The sequence below is a fragment of the Erythrolamprus reginae genome, chromosome 2, assembly GCF_031021105.1.
Source record: "Erythrolamprus reginae isolate rEryReg1 chromosome 2, rEryReg1.hap1, whole genome shotgun sequence".
Taxonomy (NCBI): Eukaryota; Metazoa; Chordata; class Lepidosauria; order Squamata; family Dipsadidae; genus Erythrolamprus; species Erythrolamprus reginae.
This window is the reverse complement of record NC_091951.1, coordinates 910,998-918,061: the sequence shown is the minus strand read 5'-3', so window position 1 is coordinate 918,061 and position 7,064 is coordinate 910,998. Positions and strand designations below refer to the sequence as shown.

At 44.1% G+C, this 7,064-nt stretch overlaps 1 pseudogene; it reads right to left on the bottom strand.

The window, feature by feature from the left end:
- Nucleotides 1–4,533: 4,533 nt before the first annotated feature.
- Nucleotides 4,534–7,064, bottom strand: part of LOC139162992 (zinc finger protein 208-like) — a 47,404-nt pseudogene continuing 44,873 nt past the window's right edge.

The window sequence follows — 7,064 nt, the reverse complement described above, 5'->3', positions numbered from 1 at the left end:
ATATTTTGATTGTTATTAAAATACATCCTTTTTTTTTTGACGTGGGGTACTAAGCATTGTGAAAATTATAGTCAAAAGCTTTGGAAACACTGATTTAGGGTATAAATAAAGTACCGTATGTCCATCACCATCTATATCCGTGATGTCACAGGTGGCACATGAAGCCATATTAGTGAGGACACAAACTCAGGTGAGCTCCAGCCAGCTGATTCATGACCCTTCTGAGCTCACTGGGAGTGGGGAAACCGCCTGTTTCCAGCTTCTGGATGGGGTGGGGGAGGCTCTTCCCAAGCTCCAGAGCTTTTCTAGGAGCCTGGGGAGGGCAAAACATGGGCAGGCCATTATGTTCTGGGAGTGGGGTAAGGGGTTATTGCACGTATTTTAGACTTTAATATTAGATTTCCTATTGTATATTGTTTTATCACTGGTGTAAGCCGCCCCGAGTCTGCGGAGAGGGGCGGCATATAAATATAGTAATAATAATAATAATAATAATAATAATAATAATAATAATAATAATAATAACTAGTCAACCACTACTACCACAGCAACCACACCTATGCAAATGTGTCATACATTTTTATATATTTACCAGCCAATCAGGTTGCAGCATATGGATTCAGCATTCTCTATGTATAATAGCCATTACAATGACAACAGTCCTTCCTCCTCCATGGGGATATTATATCAAGTTAGGCCTCATCTTGACACCTTGGAGGTCTTCTAGTCCAGGCAGGAGAAACTCTATCATCTCTGACCATTTGCTGTCCAGTCTCTTAAAACGCTCCAGTGATGAAGCACCCAACCTCTAGTGTCAGCAGTTCCACTGGTTAATTCTCTTCACTGCGAGGAAGCTTTTCCTTAATTCCAGGTTGTTTCTCTCTTTGGTTAATTTCCATCGGTTGCTTCTCTTCTTCTGGGGCTTTGGAGGATAATCCCCCCCCCATGGGGCAGCCCCCCAAATTCTATTCTGGGGCAGCTGAGAAATGAGCTGGATGAACAAAGGAATTTGGGGCCGTTTCTATGACGTCCAGTTAACCAGAGGAGTCTTTTGTCCAGCCTTTCTCACGGGTCCTTGCCCCTTGCAAGCGCCACGGCCATTTGGCCGGCCAATGGCAGCAATAATCCATTTCTTCTTCCCGTTAAGCCAAGCCAGGCGTCGCTTTGCCTGCGGCTGTTACCCGGCAGCCTCCTTCTGGGGCGGGGGGAACCCCAGAAATGGGGTGTTATTGCTTTTTACTCCTCGGTTTCTTTTGGGGTGTGGAGAAGTGAAGGCTTTGGTGGGATCTGCCTTCTGTTCCTTCGGGAGTTTGAGTTGGAAAGTAACAAGAAGGAGCCGTTGGGTTTGGGGTGGCTGAGTCTTCCACAGCAGAAATGGGCAGATTTCTCGGGGAAAGCTCCATATCTGCTCTTTTATACCGGGTTAATTGATTGCAACATGTCACTTTATATCTTTCTCTACATATTCTTCTATTGCTTGAGACTGTGGCAAGATAACAGATTATAACAGAGTTGGAGGAGACCTTGGAGGTCATCTAGTCCAATCCCTAATGACGTTCTCCATGGAAAGGAGTGGGAAGAGGAGGAGAAGTGGCCAGATTTTAATTTGGGGTCCCATTTGGGGCTGCTTAGAAGGGAAAAGGAGGATCCCCTGACACACAGAAAAAAAGGGGCAAGAAATCGGGAGGGGCCGGTTCCTCCAGACGTTCCAAGCAAGGGAGACGTATATTTTGAGGACGGTAATCAGCTTTTTCTGTCCTGAAGGGAAGCAGCCCTCTCCCTGGTCTGGCTGGGTTTTCTGGGACTCCCCACACATTGAGTGGGTGGGTGTGTATGTGACCCACAAGTCCTCACTGGCTGCGGGATTACCCCTCCCCCACCCTTATCATTCAGGGCACCATCTCCTCCTACAGCAGAATCTTCCCATTCAATGAGCACACGTCTGTGTGTGTGTGTGTGTGTCTGTGTGTTTGTGAGGGGGCTAGATGTCTCCAGTCCCAGAAGAGGAATAGGGTTGTTGAGGGGAGGAAGGGTTTTTCTCCAATTTTGGAGATGGGAATCGACAGGAAGTGCGGCAGGACCAATGGGAAGTCTCCTTGCTCCAGCGTCATCAGTCTCCGGGCAGAGACCTTTGTGACATCATCTGAAGCAGGAGGGAGAGTTGGGGGAGAGAAGGAAACTGAAAATGGCTGGGGTGGCTGCTGCTCAAGGGGAGTTCAGGGCAGATCCAGAAGGTACCCTCCATTTAATAATAATAATATTAATATTATTAATAAGAATAATAACAATAATAATAATAATAGGATCTGACTGAATTCTGAAGCATAACACACCAGACATTGTGATCGTGGAGAAAAAGAAAGTATGGATCAACATTGCAATCCCAGGGAACAGCAGAATTGAGGAGAAGCAGCTAGAGAAATTAGTGAAATACCAAGATCTAAAAATTGAGCTGCAACGACTCTGGCATAAGCCAGTGAAAGTGGTCTCAGTGGTACTTGGCACGTTGGGCGCAGGGCCAAAGGGTCTCAGCGGACATTTGAAAACCATCGGAATTGACAAAATCTCCATGTCAATTGCAAAAGGCCGCTTTACTGGGATCGGTAAACATAATTCGCCGCTACATCACGCAGTCCTAGGTGCTTGGGAAGCGCCCGACTGGTGATGAAATACAAAATCCAGCTACACTACTTCAGACAGATGGTTATCCAACATCTGCTGAAAATAATAATAATAATAATAATAATAATAATAATAATAATAATAATAATTTATTAGATTTGTATGCCACCCCTCTCCGCAGACTTGGGGCGGCTCACAACAACCATAATAACAATAACAATGTAACAAATCTAATGTTTAAAAAACATCTAAAAAGCGTGTCCATTAAAACCATACAACACAAGCATACCATACATAAAACTATATAAACTGGGGGAGGTATCTCAATTCCCACATGCCTGGCGATTCAGGTGGGTCTTAAGCAATTTATGAAAGAGAAGGAGGGTGGGGGCAGTTCTGATCTATGGGGGGAGTTGATTCCAGAGGGCTGGGGCCGCCAAAAAGAAGGCTCTTCCCCTGGGGCCCGCCAGACGACATTATTTAGTTGACGGGACCGACCCGGAGAAGGCCAACTCTGTGGGACCTTATCAGCCACTGGGATTCATGCGGCAGAAGATGGTTCCAGAGGTATTCTGGTCCGATGCCATGTAGGGCTTTATAGGTCATTAGCAACACTTTGAATTGCGACCGGAAACAAACCTCGAGGTGATGAGGGCATGAGCAACTGTGAGGAATGACTCCCCGTTGAAGTAGTGTCACAATTGGTGCATCAGGCGAACCTGGGCGAATGCCCTCCTCGCCACAGCCGAAAGATGATGTTCTAATGTTAGCTGTGGATCGAGGAGGATGCCCAAGTTGCGGACCCTCTCCGAGGGGGTCAGTAGTTCCCCCTCCAGGGTAATGGACGGAGAGATGGGATTGTCCTTGCGAGGCAAGACCCACAGCCACTCTGTCTTGTCAGGGTTGAGTTTGAGCTTGTTGACACCTGTCCAGAACCCAACAGCCTCCAGGCACCAGCACATCCCTTCCACTGCTTCGCTGACTGGACATGGGGTGGAGATGTATAACTGGGTATCATCCACATATTGATGATACCTCGCCCCATGCCCTTGGATGATCTCACCCAGCGGTTTCATGTAGATTTTAAATAGCAGAGGGGAGAGGACCAACCACTGAGGCACCCCATAAGGGAGAGACTTCTGACCCCCCACTAACGACCAACTGGAGATGTAGGAGGAGAACCACTGAAGAACAGGGCCTCACACTCCCAAGCCAGTGTTGGGGCATTCACAACTTCTGGAGACAGGCTGTTCCACCAATTAACTCTTCAGACTGCCAGGAAATTTCTCCTTAGTTCCATTCTCTGCAAAGAGGGGCGGCATACAAATATAAATAAATGAATAAATAAATAAATAAATAAGTTGCTTCTCTCCTTGCTTAGTTTCCACCCATTGCTTCTTATTCTACCCTCAGGTGCTTTGCAGAATAGGTTGACTCCTTCTCTGTGGCAACCTCGGAGATATTGGAACACTGCTATCATGTCTCCCCTGGTCCTCCCCAGTACGTTTACAAAATGAAAATGGTGACTGACTCTTTGAGCAAGAAATGCAAATTCTGGATGGGAAATCATATTTGAGCAACAAAATGGATGGAGCATTTTTAAATAACTGAAAATTGAAAACTTTCAATTCGACATTTTATTGAAAACATCTTCAACTGCTATAGATTGCTTTTAATAGTTGATTCAGCCTTTCATATGCTGACTTTGTAAACTGCTTAGATATAAATGGTAAAGCCCTGTGGAGTAGTATATAAATGTAAGTAGAATTGCTATAGCTATATAGTTTCTCCCGAGCATGGATCCTTTTATGAGAACATAGGTGACCATTCTGAGCAAAGATCTTTCCACACTCCATGGATTTATACGGCTTGCCTTACGTGTGGATTATCCTAGGGAAAGTAAGAGGGTTTTTTCATACTCCATGAATTTATACGGCTTTTCTCTTGTGGATGCTTTTATGGGAAATAAGATGACCACTTTGAGCAAAGGCCTTTCCACACTCCATGCATTTATATGGCCTCTCCCCTGTGTGGATCCTTTTATGGGAAATAAGATGACTTCTTCGAGCAAAGGTCTTTCCACACTCCATGCATTTATACGGCTTCTCCCCTGTGTGGATCCTGTTATGGGAAATAAGATTACCACTTTGAGCAAAGGTCTTTCCACACTCCATGCATTTATACGGCTTCTCCCCTGTATGGATCCTTTTATGGGAAATAAGATGACTTCTTTCAGCAAAGGTCTTTCCACACTCCATGCATTTAAACGGCTTCTCCCCTGTGTGGATCCTGTTATGGGAAATAAGATGACCACTTTGAGCAAAGGTCTTTCCACACTCCATGCATTTAAACGGGTTCTCCCCTATGTGGATCCTTTTATGGGAAATAAGATCACATCTTTGAGCAAAGGTCTTTCCACATTCCATGCATTTATACGGCTTCTCCCCTGTGTGGATCCTTTTATGGAAAATAAGATTACCACTTTGAGCAAAGGCCTTCCCACACTTCATGCATTTATATGGCTTCTCCCCTGTGTGGATCATCTTGTGGGAAATAAGAGGACTTCTTTGAGCAAAGGTCTTTCCACACTCCATGCATTTATACGGCTTCTCCCTTGGGTGGATCCTTTTATGGGAAATAAGATTTTTTCTATAACCAAAGGCCTTTCCACACTCCACGCATTTATATGGTTTTTCCCCTGGGTGGATCCTTTTATGGGAAATAAGTTGACTTCTTTGAGCAAAGGTCTTTCCACACTCCATGCATTTATATGGCTTCTCCCCTGTGTGGATCATCCTGTGGGAAGTAAGATGACTTCTTTGAGCAAAGGTCTTTCCACACTCCATGCATTTATACGGCTTCTCCCCTGTGTGGATCCTTTTATGGGAAATAAGTACCACTTTGAGCAAAGGTCTTTCCACACTCCATGCATTTATACGGCTTCTCCCCTATGTGGACCCTTTTATGGGAAATAAGATCACTTCTTTGAGCAAAGGTCTTTCCACATTCCATGCATTTATACGGCTTCTCCCCTGTGTGGATCCTTTTATGGGAAATAAGATTACCACTTTGAGCAAAGGCCTTCCCACACTTCATGCATTTATATGGCTTCTCCCCTGTGTGGATCATCTTGTGGGAAATAAGAGGACTTCTTTGAGCAAAGGTCTTTCCACACTCCATGCATTTATACGGCTTCTCCCTTGTGTGGATCCTTTTATGGGAAATAAGATTTTTTCTATAACCAAAGGCCTTTCCACACTCCACGCATTTATATGTTTTTTCCCCTGTGTCGATCCTTTTATGGGAAATAAGATGACTTCTTTGAGCAAAGGTCTTTCTACATTCCATGCATTTATATGGTTTTCCCCCTGTGTGAATCATCTTATGGCAAACAACAGAACTTTTTTTACCAAATGTCTTTCCACACTCCATGCATTTATATGGCTTCTCCCGTGTGTGGATCCTTTTATGGGAAATAAGAGTACCACTTTGAGCAAAGGTCTTTCCACACTCAATGCATTTATATGGCTTCTCCCCTGTGTGGATCATCCTGTGGGAAGTAAGATGACTTCTTTGAGCAAAGGTCTTTCCACACTCCATGCATTTATACGGCTTCTCCCCTGTGTGGATCCTTTTATGGGAAATAAGAGTACCACTTTGAGCAAAGGTCTTTCCACACTCCATGCATTTATATGGCTTCTCCCCTGTGTGGATCATCTTGTGGGAAGTAAGTTGTCTTCTTTTAGCAAAGGTCTTTCCACACTCTATGCATTTATGTGGCTTCTCTTTTGCGTCAATCACTTTTTCAGATGTAAGATAGTTATTTCCATGAAAATGAATGGATGTCCCATTGTAATTTTGTCTGTTTTTTCTTCTTATACCACCTTCTCCTTTGTTTTGGGTTAAAGAGTCTTCATTTATTTGTACTTTAGCTTTGGTTAGCTTCACACTTTTCCCAATATATTTATTCCTTATTTCCTCTTGTTGGGCAAGAGAATCTTGAATCAGAGCGTCAGTGGAAGATGAGCTTTCCTGATTCCAGCTCTTTGACTGGTTTCTCTCAGGGCTTTCTAATTCCATTCGAATTCCAAACTTCTCATTTTGCATCTTCAGCATTGATCAGTTGGAACAGTTCACAGGAATCTTGATCTTTACCTTCAAAACAAATGGGAAATGAAAATGATAATAAGGTTAGAGAAAAAGGAGAGAAAGTCAAGTGAAATGCCTTCAGAATTTCTCCAAAATGTCACTAGGTTGTATGTTTGCATTCTTGCACTGGTGTGACATAAACATGATGATTTCTATATTCATGAGTCATGAGAGTGTACAATTCTTCCATTCTCCTCATGCTCTTCTGGAACCAGACAATGGTGGGAGGGGTGGGGGAATATGGAGGGCAAAGGTTGCAGCCCCTCTGCTGTCATTCCTAAGGATGCACTATT